Source organism: Phocoena phocoena, chromosome 5, assembly GCF_963924675.1.
Source record: "Phocoena phocoena chromosome 5, mPhoPho1.1, whole genome shotgun sequence".
Lineage (NCBI taxonomy): Eukaryota > Metazoa > Chordata > Mammalia > Artiodactyla > Phocoenidae > Phocoena > Phocoena phocoena.
This window is the reverse complement of record NC_089223.1, coordinates 118,886,961-118,910,391: the sequence shown is the minus strand read 5'-3', so window position 1 is coordinate 118,910,391 and position 23,431 is coordinate 118,886,961. Positions and strand designations below refer to the sequence as shown.

General features: G+C 40.7%; 1 protein-coding gene across 3 annotated transcripts in view; it reads left to right on the top strand.

Annotated features, from left to right (window-relative positions):
- Positions 1 to 23,431, top strand: part of PRDM5 (PR/SET domain 5) — a 207,191-nt gene that overhangs the window by 161,666 nt on the left and 22,094 nt on the right. The window lies entirely within an intron of this gene.

Genomic DNA, 23,431 nt, shown 5'->3' with positions numbered 1-23,431 from the left:
AATACTTTGAATTATCATGGGAGGTGGCAAACAAGGAAGGACAGCTTCTTGCTCTACAGGGCGTGCCCGGTGCTGTCTTTCATTCTTTTTTTCCGAGGATGCCCTTTGTGCCTCTGCTGTCAGCACCTCTCACTGGACTCTTGTCATTCTGTTACTTATGGCTTTTTCAGACTCAAGCATCTGCCTCACATGCTATAAAAATAAATGAGCGGCTCACCTTCCATGCAGCTACATTTCTTAGCTCACTGTTCAGTTTAGGACACAATTAGATACTTTATGTGAACTTTCCACTTGAAAATTTGATGTTGTTTTTAAACAGCTCTTCTTGATTTTGCTCTGTCCCATCTTTTCACTGCATTAACTTTCACACAGCTCTGTTCAGCTTGGTCTTTTAAAAGTCCTTATGGTCTGTATGTAAATGCCATATTTTTTCAAATTTTAAGAGACATGCCTAATCCCCTTAAGAGCAATTCTAATTTAGGCTTCTCCTGGATTTCACTTTTTACCTGAGCTGTAAAATGAAACTTGAGAGAAAACACATAATAATAATACCTTTCCAGTGTAATAATAATATGCTAGCTTTCCACTTCAGTTCTGTAGGCCATAAAAGATAACCTCTGAGGTCCTGTTAAGAAAATACTCCTCTTTGTGGTGGAGGAGAGAGGAGGCTTCTGTGTTCATTAGAGCAAGTCCACATTGCGTTTCTCATATGATATAAAATGTCATATTCATAGTATGTGGATATTAGGAACTGGAGTAATGGCTAAATATAAAATTCCTTCATAGACCATAAAGGATTAGACAAATGTTACTGTTCACAACATGACTTAAGTGTACATACTCAAAATATTTATTTCACAGCGAGCCCTATTAAAGAGGTTTAAGTTAGTTTAGTTTAGGAGGTTGTTTTATGTGTGTGCAGTTGTCACAGTAGTGCCAGTAATGTATTTTGAAGATATCAACCAACAGGCAAAGGAGCCCTGGTTTCTCTTATCAAAACTCATGAGGCTAACCAAAATCTGGTACTCTATAATTATACCTCAGAAGAGACTGTTCAAATTACTGCAGAGAAAAAAATTACCTTTTGTGTTTTCTCAAGAAAGGGTGATATGATATTTCCAATTCACCTACTTTGGCTTTTACTTTGTTTTAATATAAAGTTTATTAATGGGAATAATACTAATAGTTAAATACAAAGGCCACTAATCACATGCCAGGTACAATATTCTAGAAGTTCACATTTATTCCTTCATGTAAGCCTCACAACAATTCATTAATGCATTTAACAATTCACTTAAGCCTCTGCGAGGTAGGTATTATTATGATCTCTTCTTTAAAAATGAGAAACTGAGGCACAAGCAAGTGAGTAGCAGAGTCGAGATTGGAACCCAGGTAGTCTGGCTTCAGAGACCACCCCCTCACCTACTATGCACACACTACAATGCCTTTTATTCAGTTAATTCAATTAAATATTTTCTTATTCCACTGACTCTGATATACTTTCCTGTATATTTTCAAACTAAGCAAACTGCAGTAATGAACCCAGAAGTTCATTTAAAATTTATTTAAAAGTCTCATGTTCCTTTGAATATTTGGGCCTTGAGTCCAGGATCCCGGAATGCCTCAGGGTGTCCAGGTGCTGTTGGTATCTTTTTAGCAGCTCTCAGGCACTGACTTCACAAAAAGAAAACAAATTCCAGCCTGTGACTAAGGGAACACCAGAGAAGGCCTCGACTAGAAGCCCCAAGATTTTAGACAGAATCCCATACAATTAGTAGAGAGTACTAGCAAAGGAAGAGGGTAAAGAGGTACAAAGAGGCCTTTGGGATTTTGCTTCAAACACTTTTAAAATTTTTCTTTTTCACTCATTATTTATACAGACTGCATCATTTTGAAATCCTGTTTCCTAAGCATTACAGATGTTCTTAGCATATCAGCAACTTTTCAAAAGCTAGTTAAGGTTATTAGCTAATGCAGTCAAGTTAACATCGAGAACCAAAAGAGACTTTTTAAAAAGCATTGTAGAGGAACAGTCTCTGAAAGCTTATATTTTTCCAATATTATTTGGGTTTGTAAGACTCAATTCAAAAGATAACATTACGTTTGGATTGTAACACTTTTCAGTTTCAATCTTTTATTCACCTTACATTTAGTATTTAGATAGCTCTAACTCCAGACATTTTTTTTTGTTCTTTTATCAAAAGCTTTTAATTCCATTACAACAACTGTATCATTCAGCAGGTTGAGTCTTTGAGAAGTTTTGGTGAGACAACACAAAATTGCATGCCACTCCAGCCCCCCCCCCCCGATTTGCATTCTGTGAAACCGCACAGACGCCTTAGGGAAGGAACACAAAGTCCTTCACTTTGGAGATTATTTATTGGGTCCAGCAAGGGCCCCAAGCGTGGGAGATGATTTTGCTAAAATCTAAATTTTGCTCAAAGGCTAAACAGTCATTAGTCTTTCACGGAGAGGCCAGGACTCAAGGCGAGGGCAGGTAATTTATTCATTTCCTACAGTATATTCTCTTTATTTTTGGTTTCCAGCACTTAGACTCTGATGTACTAGATATGTCCTTCTTCATTCATCCTGCTTATATTTCTGGTTTATTATTACTAAATTTGGGAAACTTCTCAGCTTTTTTCCCCAAATATTTCTTTGGTCCCTTTCTACTTCTCTTTTTCTAATAAGGTGCCAGTTACATACGTTGGGCTGTTTGATATAGTCCCATAGCTCTTGGTAGTTCTGTTCTGTTTGTCTCTTTGTATCTTTGTGTTTCTAATTTCTCTTGGAGTGTTTTCAGTTTCACTGATTCTTTCCTCTACTGTGCTCAGTCTGCACATTGAAGGATTTCATCTCTGGTATCATCATGTTTTTCATTTCTAATAGTTCCATTTGGCTTTTTAAAAATAGCTTCCACGTCTCTGTTGCAGTTGCCCATTTGTTCATGCACGTTGTTCACCTTATCACTGGATTCTTCGACAATATTAATTACAGTTATTTAAATTCTCAGGTGGTTCCACCATCTGGGCCATCTTCCAGTCTCGTTGTGTCCTCTATTCTGTCTCTTGGTAACGGGTTGGGGGAGGGTTTGCTTTTTGTGTGTCACACAGAATTTTGATTGAGTGCCTATTACTGCACGTGAAAGAATTGCATAGACTGAGGTAAATACTATTTATACCTGGAAGTAGGCACACCTCTTCTTCTGCCAGGCCCTTAATACGAGAGGTTGAGCTAATCCAGTAAGTAGTTACGCTGGCTTTGGGTTATGTTGTTGCTATAGTTACCGTAGGCTTTCATCTCCTCCCCCGGTGGTCTGCCATTTCCATGATCTTAGTGGGAGGCCTGGAGGGCCAGGGGATTCCACAGTAGTTCTGCTCCATCATCAGGTTTTAGCAGACCCTGCATGTCTTTGCCACAGAAGTGGTCTTTGCCTTTGTCTGTCAGCTGGTGCTTGTTACTCAGCACTAGACCTGAGTGGGGTAGGGGGTGAGCTTCAGTGAGGGTGTTGGCCTTGTGAGCAGTTCCTTATCTCTCTCTGTAGGTTCTCTCCTCATCCACCTTCTCGCTTGGGTGATGAAGGAGACAGCTTTGGGGAAGGAGTAGGGCCCCTTTAGGGTGGGGTTGGACAGTTGTCTTAGTTTGGACACTGTGGCTTCAACCAAGACTTATAAAACAGCCTCAGTGATAATATTAATTTTCCCGGGACTTTTAGGCTTGGAGATGCTCCAGACATAGTTCCAGGACCACTGCCCCCCCACCCCATCTCTGTTGTCTTTTGTCTAAAAGGTCTTCTTGACCACCCTAAACTATATCTGAGGTATAAATGCCATTTCTTAACTCTTTGTGTGTAATAGCTCAAGTCCATTTTAGTACATTATACTCAGGAACTATAGATCACCTGAAAATCAGGGACCTCAGGTTTATGTTGTTAAGACACATTGAGCCAGAACACCGGCTGTCAGTGAGTTAACATAAGTGCTCATAAGTATCCGTTTTGTAAACATTAAGTTCAAAGAAATTGTTTTTTGTAACCTTTTACCGCAGAAAGCTTCATGTCTCGTTTAATCACTTTTGATGTTCAACATGGAGAACACCTGGACCAATTAGAAAGTTATTCCAGAAACCTTGCCTTTGGAACACCAGTTAAAACACCCAATTGGCTTACACAGATTTCAGTGTTCTAGGATCACAGCTGAGTCTCCAGCCTTGTTTGAAGGAACAACCAGATTAGTTATTAAAAATATTAAAATGGAATTAATTGCCAGTGGTTAAGAGTAATGGCCAGTCTCTTATGTCATTTTATATTTTGTTAATTTTCTTTCATGAAACTTCCTGTCCCTGATCCTTAGGCAGTTCAGATGTTTGGCGGGTTTATAAATGTGTGCACGTTGCACTTTCTTTAGACACCTTGTAGTGAGACCCTGGGTCTCCAAGGCCAGACTGGAGTGGGTGTCTTGGACATCAGGCAGTTCTGGATTTATCTGGAGGCTTCGGGGTGGTACAGCGTTGTAGCAACTTGTAAAGTATGCAAAAATTCAGACCACAGCATCCAGCTGGTGAATCATGTGGGAGCAATGTAAGCTTGATGTTGAAGGAAAAAGAAGAGCGTTAATTTCTTATGGGTGAAGATGTTGGAGGAGGGGGATTGAGCAGCGGATGTCAAGGGGAAGAAGAGGTAAGAAGGAGCTCCCTAGCTCCAGGAGCATGGGATAGAATTCTCAGGGTAGCCTTGGTTAAGAACAGAACGAGGTCTTTTAAGGAAGAGAGCCAGCTTGGAATCCTCATGAACACATTATGAGGCATGCCTAAAAAACTTAGGCGACAGAAGCAGGTCTGCTGAATCAGGTAGCGGGTAGGCGAGTTGATTCCAGAAATGCTGGAGAGAGAGGGTGGCGTTTGAGCTGAGCTCTGAGGACGGTAGAGGAGGGTATGCTGGGCACATGTAACCACACGGACAAAGTGAGAGCAGTACGTACAGACCCAGTTAGGGTGGCCTGTCCCCTGGGACCAAGTCCGAGGATGCACGTTGAAGTCTGACTGCAGCTGAGACAGGCTAGGACCGAGGAGTTGGTCTCAATCCTGGAAACATATCTTGTTTTGAGTGGTGTGTCTTACTTTGAGGGGTGGGTCACATCGTCGGCTCTCTTTTGGAAAGGTTGCTCGGAAGTCATCCTTGAGAGTGAATTGAGGCAGGACTGGAGGCGGGGCCCCCGAGGCAGGCATGCCAGAAGCGGCTGAACGAGACAGAGCACCCACACCAGGCAGCCTTGGGATTTGAAAGTAGGGAACTTGTATGAGAGACAGCTTTGAAAGAGTCTTGACAAAGTCTGGGTGTGTAGTACACGTAGGTGGTGAAAAGTAGGGACGGGGCTGAACCTGAGATCCTAGAAGGGGTGCTTTGGGGGATGGGGAGTTCCCACAGACAGGAAGAGTAGGTAGTCGATGTAGAGAGAGCAAGTAGAGGAGAGGAAGGTGTTGCCGGTTCACACCTGTGCAGGCTAAGTATGTGAAGAACATGCTCAGCTGTTTCTGTTTTTATATCTAGGTAAGAGGAAGAGATTTTTAAAAATTCAATAATTTTTAAGTTTATTACAATTTTAGAGAAAACTTAATTAAAAAAATTTTTGTTTTTCTAAACTTCATCAGCTTTTGTGATGTAGGGACAAGAGGATCTGGCGCATTGCCATTATTTGAAAACATCTTTAATTTTGTTTTGGAATTACTAAATCTTTTATTGTTTTTAGAACCCACATATTGCTTGGGGGATTTTGTATGGCCTGCAAATGAATTGTTTAAGATAAATGGCTTTAAGATACCATTGTATTTTCTTTGGCTCAGGAAACATACCTGCATGAAATGGAACATGCTTATTCTATCACAGTAAGCTCCCTTTTCTCTGTAAAAGGGAAAATCAGACCATTTGAAAAATAACTTTCTTTCCAGGGACTGACATCGTTCTTTTCGCCCTTTCTTTCCCCTTTTTCTCTGTGGAAATTCTTCCTGATGGCCATCAACCCCCTTGGCAGAGTGCCTCCCCTTCTTACTCTCTGTGCAGCTCTGCTCTTGAGCTAGTCAGCTCTCTTAAAATCACCAGCAAAGAACGTTTTCAGCTTCTTGGTTAGGTATACTGTTTCGGCATGCCAAATGATGGTCCTAAAAGTAGGACTTCGGGTCCAGGCATTCTAGGATCTGAGGAGCGGTTCCCTGAATTTCCCTAGGTTTTGAGAGTAAGAGGTGACAACTTAAAATAAGTTGGATCTCATACGTTTGACAAATTTATTGGGTGGGTACATTATCCTATAGGAAAATAGACAAAAGTCTTATGTGGAATGAAATCCTGTTTCACTGTATTTAGGGTTATAAGCGTAGAGTTCCACTGATGTGTGGAATTGAACTGGACCTAGGCATCAAGTGTGATTTTTCTGCAGAGTTTTTTTTAATAGTGCTTACATTTTCATTGAGTATTTTTGTGCCTAACTTGATTTTTAGAAGGAAAAAAAAAAAGCTGGGACTATCCATCTAAAGCATAATGTGCATTAGTTGGAATAATGGTGTGGTAAGGTAGCCTCCGAGACGGTTATCCTCAGTTTCTTCCCTCCCCATATACATGTGCTGCTCTTTACATCGACAGGTAGAGCCTAACTTCCCTTCTTTTGAATCTGGGTTGGCCACAATGACCTGCTTGACTAATAGAAGGCGGCAGAGGTGATATTCTAGGACTTCTGAGACTAGGTGGTAAGAAACCTTGCAGTTTTTGCCTACATCTCTTGGAACCAACCACCATGCTGTGAGGACCCGAGGTCACGTGGAGACGCCACAGAAGGGCGCTCCGCAAACAGCCGACAGGAACTGCCAGCCATGTGAGTAAGCCATTTTGGAAACCTAGGCGACTTCAGCTGCGCCCAACTGACCGCAACTTCAAGAAAGATTCTAAGAGAGAACTTTGCCTGTGTAAGAGTCAGTCCACAAACCCAGTCACTCCCACAAAAAAAATACCCCCCCGTCAGTCCATAAAACCATAAGAAATAATAGCTTGTTTCGGGTCACTTAAGTTTTGAGGTGGCTTATTATGCAGCAGTCGATAACTGGGCGAGGGCTAAATATTACGTATTGCTGAATAAGTACAATTTTCATTGTGAAATATGCTTCTATATTTTAAGGTCATTGACATTTCTGGACAAAGTGTTAACGTGAGCACTTGCAGAGGTTAGCTGTTGTATCACAATATCATCATTTGGCAATGGGAGCCATGTTTTGTAATTGGAAAAATATAATTCTTAAAATTCAGTTTAAAAAATGATACGGTTGTTCAGAAAGGCATACACTGTTCTGAAAGAGGATTTGAGAGACCTAGAAACATGCACTGTAAGGCTCTCACGATACTTATGTGCTATTTAATTCATAGATCCAAAGTCTGGTGGCAAGTTTGCTTATGTAACCCTGAAGTATGTATAAGTGAGCTAAATTAAGAGGTTTCTTTTCAGTTAATAGGCCTTATAATTGGTGTGGCAGTGGGATGGCTGGAGTGATGAGACCCATTGCCATTATAACATTTTCTCTTCCATGCTTTTTAGAAAGGTAAATGGACCTCCAAAGAGTCTAAAACTAGGTTATCTATCCGTATTACAAGCAGGAATGATCCCTGTTTCGGGGCCTTTGGTGTGTAATTCTTGCCTTTGGGGCTGGGGTCTGGCAAACTCGATTAGGGGTGGTCTCCGTTCAGAGGTAATGATCATGAGTAGACTGTTACTTGCGTCATTTCCTGTTTAGGACTTTCTGTTTGATTTGGCTACTTTCTGATTGCAGCTGTTTAAAATACACAAACCTCTGTTTTTGAGTTTAACAAATTGACTGTTATAATTTGTTTATATGCTTCTCCTTTCTAGACCTTCACTTTCATGTGGACAGGAACCTTACACCTCTTTTTCCTCAGCATCTGTGTGTGCCTGACACCTAGTGGGTTATCGGATTTTTTGAATGAATGCAGTTAAATTATATCAATAGTAAACTATATTAAATTTACCAAATTAACTCAGAAAATATATAGGTAAATAATATATATGAAATCATTCATTCATTTACTCGACAAATATTTACTAAGTGACTACAGCATGCTGTAAACTGAGACTACAGCAATAAACAGATTAGACATTGTTCCTACCCTCAGTGGAGCTTGAAGTCTGTGTATCGTAATAAGAGTAATTCTTACTTAACCTGCAACGCCTTCTCATACTCAGAAGGTCCGAGAAGACAAGAGTGTCTTCAGCAGATATTTGTGATGTGTCCATCATGTGCCAGAAACCGCTGTGTCACCGGCCCTGTCTGTGTCCATCAGGAAAGATGCACGCTAAAAACGTTATCTTAAGTAATAAATAAAATGAAGTATGCAAAGTGGTGGAGAGGGAAATACTGGGTCCCAAGTGTGTAAGCAGGCGCTAAGCCTGGTCCTGAGATCCTGGCATCTTTGGTGTGGCGCTTTCCTGCCTCACGGCAGTCCTCCTTCATTGTGTTGGTTTTCTTCTGTTATATGTGCATCTCCACGTTTGCTCACATTACAGTGAGTAAAAGCCAGTTCTCTCTGTCTAGGCAGGAATGGGCCCCTGTATACCTTTTGCTCTGTGCTCGACGTACCTTGTTTGTGTGTATACTGAGCCCACTTTGCCCTGCCTGCCTTCTTGGACTGTTCTTGTCATCTGGCTTTAAAGACTTTATTCTGAGAGGTCTGTCTGCCGAAGAGGGAAGCTGGAGGTCTGTGGTCCTATGATGGAGCCATTCCCACCCTTTCTATCTGCCCTGACACACCTGGCAGGGGAAGCTCAGGTGGGCTGTGCACCTCAGGCCATAGTGTGGGCTACATACAGTGCTTCAGGCTCCGGCCTGAGCCCCTGCTGCTTATTTGCTCACTGAAGACAGCATCTGGTATGGACACGAATGATCACATTGTTAGGGGATGACATTAAAATTCATCTCATTTGTAGAAAAGGAAGTAGACCACTTGTAAACTGTAGTACTTTACTATTAATGAGAAATCGCTTTACCGCTCTCTATAGTATATCACTGTGCCAAGGCTTTGAGGTTGTGCCAGTTGATCTAAAGGTTGTCCCTTTTAGAGCCGAGGATACAGGATAATTCATTTATTCTGCAACTCTTTATTAAGCCTACTGTGTGCCAGGACTGTACTAGGTCCCTGGGATAACATGGTTGACTGTCTAGTACAAGGCGCCTAGGAGTTTCAGGTCCTTTCATGTGATGGATCGTGGTGTGTAGAGAGGGTGTCATAAAAAAAGAGGCTTCCAGCGTGAGCAGAGGACAGATGATGAAGGTTCTCTGGATGCTCGATGAAAGTATTTAGAATTTACCCTCAGGGCTGTTGAGAAGTCCTGAAAGGTCAGGGCCTCAGAGTTTTGGCTTTTTCAGGCCCGTCTAAGTACTTTGTTTATAGCTGATTACCAGCCAGTACCAGCCCTTCCCTGACTGTCAGGTGCCCTTGGTCTTAAATGTTCGAGGTCTCTGTTCCATGGTCATGGTTCCTGGGACTCTGCTTAGCCTGCTGATCCCTTTTGACTACTTTGCCCAGGGAGTTTTGGGCAGGGACAGGGGGTGCTTCCAGGCAAGCCATCCCTGGAGAAACAGTAAAAGCCTTTTCCAGTGACCTTTTTCGAGTCTACGTTTGGTCTTCCTTTTTTCCCACTGCTTTAGAGTAAGGAGTAAAACATCTGCCTAAAATCAAATGACCCTACCACCCATCCCGCCCCCTCCAAACCTGACAGGAGAGCTGTTTTCAGCATTTTAAGTGATCCACTCTTTTCTGCTCCAGTAGGGTAAAGTAACACAAATACATATATCACATGAGTGCCTTTTTTCCCCCATCGGTCACATAAGCAACCCTGAGGGACTATTAACACAGCTAGGATCAACATGAAATTTTAACTGAGGTATTGGTGAGGCTTTGAGTTCATTATCATTTGAGCTTATGGGTAATGTAAAACTCAGGCAGAATTTCATTGGAAGGGATTATTATTTTTTTTATAAATTTATTTGTTTTTATCTTTAGCTGTGTTGGGTCTTTGTTGCTGCGCACGGGCTTTCTCTAGTTGCAGCAGGCGGGGGCTACTCTTCGTTGCGGTGCGCGGGCTTCTCATTGCAGCGGCTTCTCTTGCAGTGGCGGAGCACAGGCTCTAGGCACGAGGGCTTCAGTAGTTGTGGCATGTGGACTCAGTAGTTGTGGCTCGCGGGCTCTAGAGCACAGGCTCAGTAGTTGTGGCGCACGGGCTTAGTTGCTCCATGGCATGTGGGATCTTCCCAGATCAGGGCTCGAACCCGTGTCCCCTGCATTGGCAGGCGGGTTCTTAACCACTGAGCCACCAAGGAAGCCCTGAAGGGATTATTTATGGAATATTTGGTTAACTGATTTATAATGCTGTTATCCTGAACAGTAGGAATAAAATCAGATCCCTGCGTTTTAAGTTGCAAAGACTTACGATGACATATGGCCTTTCTTGATTATCTCACATAATGTCTTAAAAATTGAAAACAAAAGAATTTATCTTAGAGCACTCTATGACAGTTTCTATTTAACTTTTCTTAACAATGACCTCAAACAGTTGTTGCATAGAGAACTTCTAATTAAGTAAGAAATTTTTGACAGATGTGGTATGTTTCATATTGTAACTCTTAAGATTTAGAAGAGCATACATTTAGTCTCAGTTGCCCTTTTAAGTTATGTGCTGTATATTCAAGGAAGGGTTAAGAAAAAGGGTTAGCTCTTAAGTATTCTGGGGGAAAAGATGATCAGCTAGAGCATAAGAAGCCCTGTGAGAGAAGTATTCCAAGGGTGTTACAAACACACAGAGGAGGAGTCCCTGCTTCACCAGGGGAGAAGGGTACAGGCAAGGAAAGGTGTCAGGAGAAACATCAGTGAGAGTTTAGTCTACAGGACTAGAAAGCTCACTCACGAAGACTCCATGGAATGAAAAAAAAACGGCAGAGCAACAGAAGATCCTCCGAAAGGAAACCAAGAAGGAGCAGCCAGAGAGGCTGAAGGAGAACCAGGGGAAAAGAGGTGACACCAGAGCTCCAGGAGAGGAAGAGATTTAGCACTTCAGGGAGAAATCACATGTCCTATCTTCCCCTTGGAGTCCCATGACCTATAAGCATACTACAGGTTGGAAAGTCCAGCGATAAAGATGTTTCATATATTGTTTGTTTAACCTAGCATTTACCAAGGTAATTTGAGCAGAGTCAGTGAGTGTGTGTGTGTGTGTGTGTGTGTGTGTGTGTGTGTTACATCTCACGGAGGGTTGTGTTCTACAAAACACTATTTAGGAAATCTTGGTCTAATTCATCCCATGATTGGCTGCCACAGTAATACTTACAAAGGTCAACTTCGATGTGTCTCAGTTACTAAAGAAAACAAAAATGAAAACAAACCGACGGTGGCTCCTCATTGCCTACAGACTGGCACCCAGACTGGCCTGAGGTGCCCTGTGCCTCCTGGCCATGGCGCCCCCTGCCCATGGCGCCCCCTGCCCTTTGTCCAGCCCCACTTTCCTTGAGTACACAGACACACAGTATTGAGAGCATGTCCTCCTCCCTCAGCTCACCATGTTTTTCTGCATCGGCTTCAATATTTCTTGAGGGTACGAATAAAATAATCCTGTCCTCTGGCCTCTCCCCGCTTCCTGTGGAGATCTTAGCTCTCCTTAAAACTCCTGATCAGGCATCAGTTTCTCCACAGCCTTCCCAGCCACCCCTGCCATGGACGTACTTTACTGATACATTAATTCTACTATATTAAATCAGTTTTTTTCACTTTCATGTCATAGTTTTCCTTTTCTTCTTTTTTCCTTAGCGCTCCATTCATTTATTCAAGTAATTCAGCAGTGTAACTGTATGTCTTTTAATTTTCTACTTATCCTTATTGGTGTTTATATATCTTTTCTGTAAAAAGGGAAACTTTCTAAATAGTAGGAACTCATTAGATACTTGTTGAACTGATCATTACGTGTCAGCTAATCATAAGTGTAAGTCATGGGGCTTTAAGTCAGTGGCGTTTTAGTCCAACTGTCTCTTCCTCTCCCCTGGCACCCACGGTGGAAACCCGACACGTTGGCTAAGGGCTCCTGGATCCTCCTGAACTGTGCCTGGGAGGGCTGGGCTGGGGCAGAGTGCTGTCAGAGAATGTCATCGCTGTAATAATAATGCAGTTGTTTCAGGGATGTCTGCTGAACTCCTTCATGAACTCGGTATATCAACAAGGGGTGTATGTAGAGCAGTTTGCAGATTTAGCTAAAATAAAACTCTATAAATATTTAGCATTTAAGCTGATGGCTGCTTTGCCACCACTATATTATCTTTAGACTTCAATAACATACTTCAGGAGTTAAAGGAAAGTACATACTGTCAGAAATGTGTAAAGAGAATTTTTCTTTGTTTTTAGGATAGACAGTATACAATTAATTTTTAAAAGAAATGAGGCCATTAGTTTTAGAAAAGTAATATATTTCTATACTGTTTTCTCTGTGAAAGAGACTTTTATATTCATCTTGCACTCTATTCAGGGAGTTTTAATTACTAAAGTATCATAAGAATCTTGAAATAAAGGACTGTCTATTTATATGAAGGTCCCGTTAATGGAGTTCAAGAACAATGCCATATTGAGGCTCGTACATAATTTCCTTTCTTTATAAAATCACCTCATTTATCTTGTCATGGTTTGTGTGCCTTTTTCAATTTTGAATTACATTATTCATAAGCATATTTTGATAATACATAGAAGAAAGCAGGTTGATATAATATATAAAATACCCTCATTGAATTCCTATTATGGGCTAAGCATTATGATAAGCAAAATCCTATGAAATAGGTATAGTATCTCATGTTACAAATGTGGGAAGTGAGGCTTGAGAGATTAGGTAGCTCGTCCAGAGTCATACGACTAATAGTGGGCAGCATGAAGATTGGAACTCAGATCCCTTTATTGCTAAAGACCTTATTCTTTATTACTACGTATATAGCTACCAAGATGTTCTAAAGGATTATCTTCCATATTCCATGAACCAGTCTTTTACAAAAATTCTAAGAATAGTGGTGTTGACTTCTCCAGTTCAGAAAAAACTCATGGCTGCTCCTAAGTCCACTGGACTCCTCCCCTCCCAGCCCCCCTTGCAAGGTCCCCAGGATTCATGCTATAGTGTCTTGCTGGAGAATGCTCCACGAAGACTGTCACAAAGGTACCCCTCATAGAAAATTATTCAACAGTACTAGTATGACCTCTATAGGCGTTTTCCCTTCACTTGCATTTAAAACTATTTTCAAGAAAATATTGTTAATATTTTGAAAGCCACCAGGGAGAGATATTTCACGTGCCTCGTAATCCATTTAAATAAGTGAAAATTCAGTGTAGGGAGATTTACTCCTCACATCTTATGTAAATCCCTCATGTTGCAGTTTCTCTGCATCATTGGAAACTAAAACAGCATTTTCAATGTCAGAACCTTTCAGATCTTTGAAGATGGCTATTTTGGGTATAATATTTTTCCAGGAAGATACATCTCAGCCAAGAACGACTCACAAGGTCACATAGCAAGTTGATAACAAGATCAGCGGTCAGGACATGTGAACTATGGCTTTGGAGGACCCGTCAGGCTGGTCAGTCGTGCTGCTTTCATCTCCAGGAGGTTATGAATATTTTTTAAATGCTTTGATTTCAGTATTTAGGATAGAAGTCTATTGTTTTTGATTCAGTTTAAATTATCATGTGGATGTTCCCTTTTTCTCCCTAAAAGAAGCTTTGTTCTTTGATGTTTTTCACTCTAAAAGAGGCAGTTAGTGGTTCTAAGAACACATCATTTACAATTTGACTAACCCAGACCATATTTATGTTCAAGTGAAAACCTGCGTATCCTGAGAAACATTAAGGCTCTGGCTATCTCCTTTTTCACTTTCCCAAGACTGAGTCCTTATGCTCTGTATAAATCATGGTTCATGAGAGAGAAAATCACCTCCTTGTGGGGTCCTAGATGCATAGCTTCTAGGTGGGCTTTTGCTCCACTGCTTTTGAGGACTACTTGGATGTGCTACTTTAACATTTTTTTATTGAACATTTTAACATTAATTTAAACATGTAAAATTCCATTCTTTCCCTTCAATTCTCATCTCATTTTTAGTTCTGTTCTCAATTGTAAATTATTTTTTGTCACAGATTTGGCTATTTTCCAGTCAAATCCTATTTCTTGTGTCTGTCTTCTATTTAGTTGATCTCCTTGTTATGGGAAATCTGTCTAATGTGGGTGCTTCCCTTTCTTGTGACCTCAGTTCTTCTAGGAAGTATTTAAGTACAAATATTAAAAGGTTAATGCCATGCCTGTAATGCAACACTGAGCAGAGTACGTATGTGGTGGTCGATCTTGCTTGGTGAGAAAGTGAAAGAGGAATTTGTACAAAAGAAGTGACTCTACCAAGTTCTATGATATCATGTCCTTGCAAAATGAAAGCAGGCATTAACTCAAAGAAAAAAGCCAATTGGTCTGTTTCATTTTTATGAATATTTGGACATTATTAAATGTAACTCAGTGTTCTCTGAAATCATTATTGTATGGAAACAGAATCAGAAAGAATATATATATTTATATTTACCATTACATGTGATATAAATATATAATTACATAATTGTATAATATATAACTTATCCATAAAAATATAAATTATACATAATTTTTATAATTTTATAAATACATAAAAATAAATATAGGGTATTTATAATTTTAGAAATCTATAAGATATCTAAAAATATATCATATTTTTTCAATTTAGGTTCCTCTATAATTATATGCTCAAGATTGTAACTAGAAATAACAGGAACCAGGATTGAGAGAAGTTTCTCAAGTACAATTTTGTCACTAAATGTTATTTATATATTAATGTTTATAGTATAAGATTGTAAAGACATATCAGACAAATGGATTGTGTTCCTAAGTTTTCTTTTGTAGAACTCTGATTTATAGTGATGATGGTGGTGCTGATTGCCTGTGGCCCTGATGCTGGATTGTAATAGATGCGTAGTGTAGATTACTGATTTGAGATTTGGTGTTCTGGAAATCATGAAGCAGGAGGAATGGGCAAGAGGCTCTGGGGACTGGTAATCAGATCTGAAACCTTTGACTCCAGGGTCAGTGGCTGAGCTAGGGCAAGTTGTGAGTGACATAAACCACTCGTCCAAGGACTGATCATTATAATGATGGAAAACCGATGGTCTGAGGTTCCTCAGTGGTACTTTCAGAGTATAAAGTACTTTCTGCCTCAGCAAAAAGTGAAGACATTTGAGAACCTTCTTAAGCTTTAGCACTACCCTTGAGGCTCTCTGAGTGCCTGGCCGCTGAGCCCTAAAGCCTATGGTACTGGACTTGACCCAGGTCTCAAATATCCCAGAGTATTCATACCAGAGGCAGGCTGGATCCCAGCCCCAAAACTCAGCACATCAGTGGGGGAAATTCTAGAGGTTTTCCCAGGACTAGTCTCAGTAAGCATTACAGTGTATTAATTTGAATTCCACGTAACTCAAACTTTTGTTATTACCATATACATCATGTCTATATGTATACATATCATGTATCTATACACATATACATATACCTTTCTTATGCATGCAGTTTGCTGTTGCAGCTACTCCTTGTATTCAGTGAAGGAACATATTTGGTTCACTGTGCCAGTATAAGTTAAAATGAACATTTTGCTAGAGTGGATGTGCCTGACTGCTTTGGATCTTATATGTGTATATTTGGCTTTGTAGAGGCAACAGAAGTGAAGGAACTAAAATTAACGTGTTTTTAGACATGCAAGCAGTGTACCAAGTCATTGCCAAAAAAATGACATTCCATCTACGCTACAGTCTTCAACATGCGGGACAGTTTATCACCAAGTAATATATGACTGAATGCCTGAATTTTGAATTTTTTAAATATTAAATTCTGTTTATATTTCCCCATTGGCAGGACATAAGTGAGTTCTCCAACATCTGTCGTTTTAAGAGCTGAGATGTCTGTTCCTTCTTATGCAATACGGGGCCTAGAGCCCCAGGGATCTACTCTACTACCCACCCCCAACCTCACTTTTGTGTCTTGGGATGACCAGTGTATGTTTTCATCCCTTTCTGAAAAGAGGTCTTTGGAGATTGGTTGTGTACTTTATTTGATAGGAAAGAAACACATGCACTCATTGAACTCTCCCTGAGCATGTGGACCTCACTGTGGCCTAGGTCCTTTCTGTGCAAACTAAGAATTATGTTAACTGACTCTTCTGCCAAGTGTGTTATTTATGTTGATTTGACTTAGACAATACCTGGCTACTGTAGAAAAACCATTGCCACCGCACTAAAAGAGAGAGAACAGATTTCTAAGAAATTGGACTGGCAGTTCTCTTCTTACATGTCAGTATATTCTGAGGGGACTGGTATCTCTAAATCAAGAGGTAAATGTAAAGAATTAAATCGGTAAAACAAGATCAATATGCAAAAGAATGGCTCAGAATTGAGATCTGTGATTCCATCAGTTTCCTTGTGTCTTGGAATTTAGTAAAAACAAGGAAGTGGCCTCAATTAAGTCTTTTCTTTTACCTAATATATTCGGAGAGAATGATTTGGACAATTTCTGAGTAACAGTTCATCTCTGTCAAAATGTTCTTCCTTTAACAAAACAATAAAACAAAAACCACCTTCTTGAGGGAAGAGCATTTTGTTTGGCCAGAGCAAAAACGTGGCACTTCATCCTGAAGTACTGCTTTTCTTCATCCTTGTGCTTCCAGTACCCTTAACTTATGCCCGCTGGGATGGAAGCCCCTCTTCTTGGTGGGGGTCATCAGTACTTTTCCTGGTAGCTGAGTTCATCCTGCCAATGAGAGTGTAGACTGTGGCTCTTTATACGTGGGATGAGAGAACAGGAGAGAGGATGAGGGGGAGTTAGGCAGGGCTTGTGTTAGCAGTCTCTTTCCTATTTAGTCTGTTGCTCTCTCAAGTGATGGCTGAGCGAATGTACAGGGACGATGCATATAGTTGCCTAGATGGTGTCTAAGTGGGACATTACAATGGGCTGTTATTCCTAAATGCAGGTGGTGCTGGTTAATAGAGAAACCAACTTGGCATTATCTTGCTCTTTGCCCCACAGTGAGGGGTTTCCTGGAATGTGGGACTTTTAGGGCTAAAACCAGGCTAATCAGGGATAAATGGGGACAGTTGGTCATACTAGTCATGGTTCTTGAGATCAATTATTGAGAAGTCTCTTCACAAGGAACATATTGAACCTAAAACAATCAGAAGCTACTATTAGTTACAAAGTTCACCACTACTACCAAAAAAAAGCAGAATCTGATTTGTTACTCGCTACTGTTGATGACTGTAGGTTATTATTTTTAGGAGTAGGGATGGTATTTTGCAGAAGCTATGAAGTATACATCAGCCTGCTGGAGTCTGTGTAGTAGCACCAGAGATGACAAAAAGTTTTCCCCCAAAAAACCTCACCCATTTGTAAAAGAAGATTGAGCTCAGATTTACTCACTGAACAAAACTATATCAGATGAAAAGGGTAAAGAGTGGAGATGCTAATTTTATGAATTTCTTCCTTTTTTAACATTTTAGGCTGACCTACTTTTTGTCAAAACATTTTATGACTTGAGCACATTCAGATATAGCAAGATCTCTGCCAGGACAACTGTGGAATTCTCACCTGTGCAAATAGACAGGCTGTTTTTTCCAGCATCTTTGAGGTTTGAAAGGGGCAGGTTTATGCTACTAGCTCCTTGCCATCTGTGCAGTGTGTTGATTCAGAGATGTAATTTCTATTGATGATATGATTTCCTCTGACTTCTGCCCACTCCTTGCTGGGTTTGTTTCACCCGTTGACGTGAACTTGGCTGAAATGACTGCTCTGTTGGCTATTGAAATGGGTGAATTAGTTGCATGTGTGATAGCACCTTTCTGCTGTGTTCTTATTAGTTTCAAAATTGTGTAATGGGATAAGTATGTTATTCCTTTAGAATTAGATACCTTTTTCTAAGGCTCTGCATTTATGTAATTCCTTTCTTCTAGAGACCTCTGAATAAACTTTATGGTTTTTATTCAAGATGGATTACACTTGCCACCATCACATATATCAGAAAGCATGCTTGTTATTTTTGGAAGTAGGCAAGTTGAATTAAATCAATTCTCCGTGGACTGATTGGATCTGCCTCTTAAATGTAGTCTGTGACTGTATTGAGTTCTCATTCACATCATTCTCTGTACCCCTATGTTATGCCCCCTAAATCGACAGGGATATTTGGTATGTGCTGAATACCATATTTCAAGTTGTGTAGCCACAAAAGCTCAGGTTGATGGACAAGTACACCTCAACTCCGTCTACTCCATCTGCCCTATCTTTGCTTTGCCGACCTGTTGGAATCTTCTTGAGGATAAAGACCGCATTTTAAACCTTGTTGTGTTTCCCACAGTTTCTAACACAATGTCTTGCTCAATATTCATGGGGACTTTTGCTGATAAATTCGCCCTCAATTACATCATCATCTAATCATGGGAATTGTCTTGATTGCTGTCAGCTCACTTGTAAATAGAGCTTGAAACATTTAAATTAATTGGTTTGTAAGCTTAAAATACTAGTTCAGATGTAGGAAAGGACCTTTTGAGAGGAAGTGGTGAATATTTTTCTTCCTAAATTTGCCTTTGGTGGTGGATTACTGTGTCTGAGACTCTACATTTCTTAGGAACATTGGTAAATAGAGATCCCTGGAACATGCAAAAACAGAATTAGGCTGTCTTAGACTTGTAAGACTTACTTTGATTTTCAGTAGCAAATTTTTGGGATACAAAGATACAAACAAAAATGTTGAAGACAATATGTGACAAACGAGTAAGGCAGTTGAATTACCAGCCTGTGCTCTCATAACTGACAATTTGTTTCTCATAATTGGCTTTCATTTGGATTGTTATTTAAAACTCAGCATTTTTGCCTTGGACATTGTATTTATGTCTTGTCTGTGTGTGTGTATGTGTGTATATATATCCCCTCTATTTTTTATCATATTTATTTCCCTTCTATTTCTTTCCTTTATTTTTGCATTATAATTTGCATATCATCTTAAAGTTTACTTTATAATTTTTAACATGGTGAACATAAGTTTTTCCTTATTATAAAATTTTCCTGTTCATACAATCACTCTTCTTTTACATGATTTTTGAGGGGAAAAAAGCTAAACAGTTATTATGCAGAGAAAAAGTTTCCCTTTAGATAACTTAAACAATAACACTCTTTCACTTAACCAGCATTCCTTTTCTTCTAAAGATTCTTACAATGCACAGATCTCATATTGTTCTCAGAATTCTTATCAGCAAATATATTTTCAGCTCCTTTTGAGCTCCCTTCATGTGCATAAGAAAAACACTGCTGTCTAAAAGAACACTCACTTCCATTTTTAGAGCTGGGGGTTCTTAGACTGTGTTGAACATTATCATTTTTAATAGCCAGCCACTGACGTCGAGTTTCTTGTTCATTATTATATAGTTATATAGTGTTATGCTTCAGTCTGAGCTAGACGTACTCTCTGCCACTAGAATAGAGCTGCCGGAATATGACGTGATAGTCGGGAAGATGTAGAAAGCGGAATGCTTTCACGGCTACGTAACCGAAAGCCTAACTTAGAAGGGCTTAAACTGTGCTATTTATTAAGTCCCATAACAAGACTTGCAGAGGTAGGGCCAGCCTGGGGTTGGTTATGTAGTGGCTCAACAGGGTCTTCCGTGGCCCAGGTCCTTTCATCTCTCCTGCGGTCCTCAGTCAGCTCCTCGGCAGCCGCTCGGGCATCACCTCGGTACGTGGTCGGCCTCACCAGGCAGAGGAGGCCTTTTCCCGAATGCCCTGTGGGCTTACTTTCTCTTCAGTAACCACAGACATGTCATGTGCTCCAGTCTAAACCCATCACTGCAGAAGAAATGGAGTTTCCATCATTGGCTTAGCCTAGCAGTTTCTAAATGGGTCTGCATATTAGAATCTCCTGGAGAATCCCAGGCCACACCCCAGAGCAGTGCAGTCACACTCTCTGGGGGATGGGTCACCGGCATGAGCAGTTTTTGAAGCTCCCCAGGTGATTCCATGGGCAGGCAGGTTTGGAGGCCAAGGCTGAGCCTGATCAAGGTTCCCTGTCTTGGCTGGGCTCTGGAGTCACCTGTTCCAGAGTGCTTGACCAAGGGAGGGGTGTGCATGGGGAGGAAGCCATAGGTCACCACAGACCCCAGCCCTGGAGTACGAGTGCCTTATTTTGAGTCCTGCCCTCTCTACCTGATTGTATAAACCTTGGAAATATTTTTAAATTAATGTTTCTTCGTCTGCTAAGTGAGAATAACCGTACCAATTTGCAGCGTTGCTTAACAATTAAACGGGGAAAAGAAATCCTTAAAAGTTCCTAGCACTTTGCCAGCCATGAAGTGGGCAGTCTGTAAACATGCACCAGAGTGACCTGGTGGTAAAGCATAAGTAATAGTGAGAGAAGGGGAGATAGAAGTTATTGCTGCTGTTGTCGTCATTATTACTATTGCAGTTATTACTTGAGAGGATGGTGGACCAGATCATAAGTTCTTACTGATCTGTTCTGGTTGTACATTAGAAGAAGCACCTTGGGAGCTTTTAAGAAACACCAATGCCTGGCCACACCTAGACCAGATAAATCAGTCTCTGTGGGGTGGGACCTATCATCAATATTTTTAAAAAGAGTCCCAGGTGATTTGAATGTGCCGGCAGGTATGAAATCCACTGGGCTAGAGCTTAGGAGAGTGAAAGTATGAGGAAAATTTTAGTTAGGTTGGTTTATCTGACTGTTCCAAATGGACCAGTTTGTGTCACTCCTGTGGCCGCAAGAAAACAAGGTTTTTGAGCTAGTTTGGGCAATTCTTTGCTTGGTTTATGCCAGACAAGCTCTTCTATCACCTCTGTGCTCTCAGTGATAGGACTTTCTTCCAGCCATGCCACTTACACACATTATTCTTTGGGCCTCAAGAGTGGATTAACTAACAAGTGACTGAGTGCTTCCTTGTTTCTATTTAAAGTCTGTATACATCCCTTAAATTTAAAAATTATATTCTATTTACTGGGCTTACTTTTAGTTTTCTGAATGTGAATTGTGCACTACATTTTCCTAGTTTCCACAATGTGTGTTTTCCATGAGCTACAATGCAAGACCAGTTATGGATGTCTTGTGTAGAAACCTGCTCTAAATTTTCTCCTAGCTTTCTGTAGGCTTCCCTAAGAGTTAGAATTTTTAGGTGCGGTGTTTACTAGGCCTTGGGTATGTTTTGTCATATGTTGAAAGATCACACCAGCTATAAAAATAAGATGGTGACTAAAAGGCCACAAAAGCCATAAACATCTGTAAAAGAAGTTTTCTAGGCGAGGCTGCTCGTCAGAGGGAAACTCAGTGCCTTCGGATGGCGTGCAGCTGGTGGCACGTGCACTTTCAGAAATGGGGCCGTTAGGGGGAGCTGTCAGATATATGGCCTGCCGTCCTGGGGGCCGCAGATCTGTCCGCTGGGCTGTGTGTAACAGCAGCCCGTGGGGCCACCCTCACAGACCCTCCTCTAAATGCCACCCGTAATTCTGTTGCCAAGTGGATGCTTTACAGAAACAGGTTGCCGTCTTTTGGTCACAAAGCCAACGTTACCAAGAGAATTAGTTGGCTCCTAGGAAAAATCTGGAAATTTCAGCATGGGCTTCACAGTCTCTGCCACACTGAGAAGCACACGTCAAGGCTGAGCCCTGGTCAGCGGTCAGGGTCACTGCACGACGCTGCCTAGAGCTTTCTTTTCCTCTCAGAGGATCTGTCATGTGGAGTCCCACGTGAGGTCAGATGCTAACCCAGTTACACAAGACACCCTCTTCTCTGGAGGCACATTTGAGTGAACAAGCTGGGCGTGCTGGGCTGGGAGAGAGGAGCTGGGTTTCGGGACTCTGCTGCTGGCCAGGCCGCATCTCGGGGCTTACAGCAGGGCCGGTCCCAGGAGCACCGGGTCACCTCTGAGAAGCCATTTCTGAGACAGTGTTTCTGATATCTGAGATGGCTTAATGTTTTACCAAGTCCATCTTCCTGATATCAAAAAGGGCCCCTCTAAAAAAAAGACAGGATCTTTCAAGCAGAATGGTGATGTTTTAAGTTTTAAAATAACATGAAAGCAAAAACATAATAATAACAAAGCAATTTTAAAAAAATCTTTTTACTTTTTATTAAAAAAAATTCAAACCTACAGAAGCAGAGAGAATAGAATAATGAATCTCCATGTACCGTCACCCAGGTTCAAACAAGTATTCATTCTTCCTCCATTTATAACCTCCCTACCTCCCAGCCATAAAACTTGGAATTTTTATATGTAATATTAAAATGATATTTAATTCAAGGTTTAGGTGTCATTATATTTTAGAATTTGTTCACCTAGCTGATGACGAGACTGAATCATGGACATCCTGTGATCAGACATTTTTATTCTAGACCAGAGCTATTCAAAGTATGGCTGAAAAAACAGCACCAGCCCAGACTCTTTGTTTCTGGTCTGTGATGAAATAAGTATGAAAATTGTGAGGAAGTGTTTAGAACTTTTATAGCATTCTGACTTTGCTGCATATCTAAATGCACGACCATTTTTTTTTTTTTTTTAGTAATTCATTTTAAATATATTTTAGAAAAGCATCAGTCAGCAGCACATTGAGAAAAACGCAGCCTTTCACTACAGATGGTTCCAGAAGCACTCTTCTGTACAGTGCTTTTGCCATTTTGCCACTCAGGATACATTTGGTAACGTGGAGATATTTTGAGTAGTCACAGCTTGAGTGGAGGTGCTATTGATACCTACTGGGTGCATGGGATAGCCCCCCTCCCAACCAAACAAAGAATGATCTGGCCCTAGATATCATAGCACTGAGGCTGGGGAACCCTGCTCCGGGTCACAGCGGAGCTCTGTGCCTTGTCTCAGGAACGTCTGGCAAATGAGTCTTGCCAAGGTGCAGACTAGAAAGAGGCTAAGACTGTCTGTATATGATCTTGCCTTGCACTTGAGGTGCCATATTCCACTTTGGAAATTAGTGAGACACTCTGCAGATGGAAAAGTCTGAGGGTTAAAGGACATTGCCCCAAATCCTTTAAAAATATAAAAATATAATGTAGCCCTTTTAAGTTACAAGTTGCCCATTCCATCTCTGCCGAAGTTTGTAGTAGGTCCAACAGGAGCAAGTCAACCACTACTGTAGCAGCTGAGAAAATGGGAAACTAAAACCTTACAAAATTTTTGTTTATTTAGAAATTTCATATTTAAGAAATGTATAACTTAACAAAATAAAATTCATGCATTTAAGAAACTCACAGTTCGTATTTAAGAAATTCATGAACCTCTGCTTCATGACGT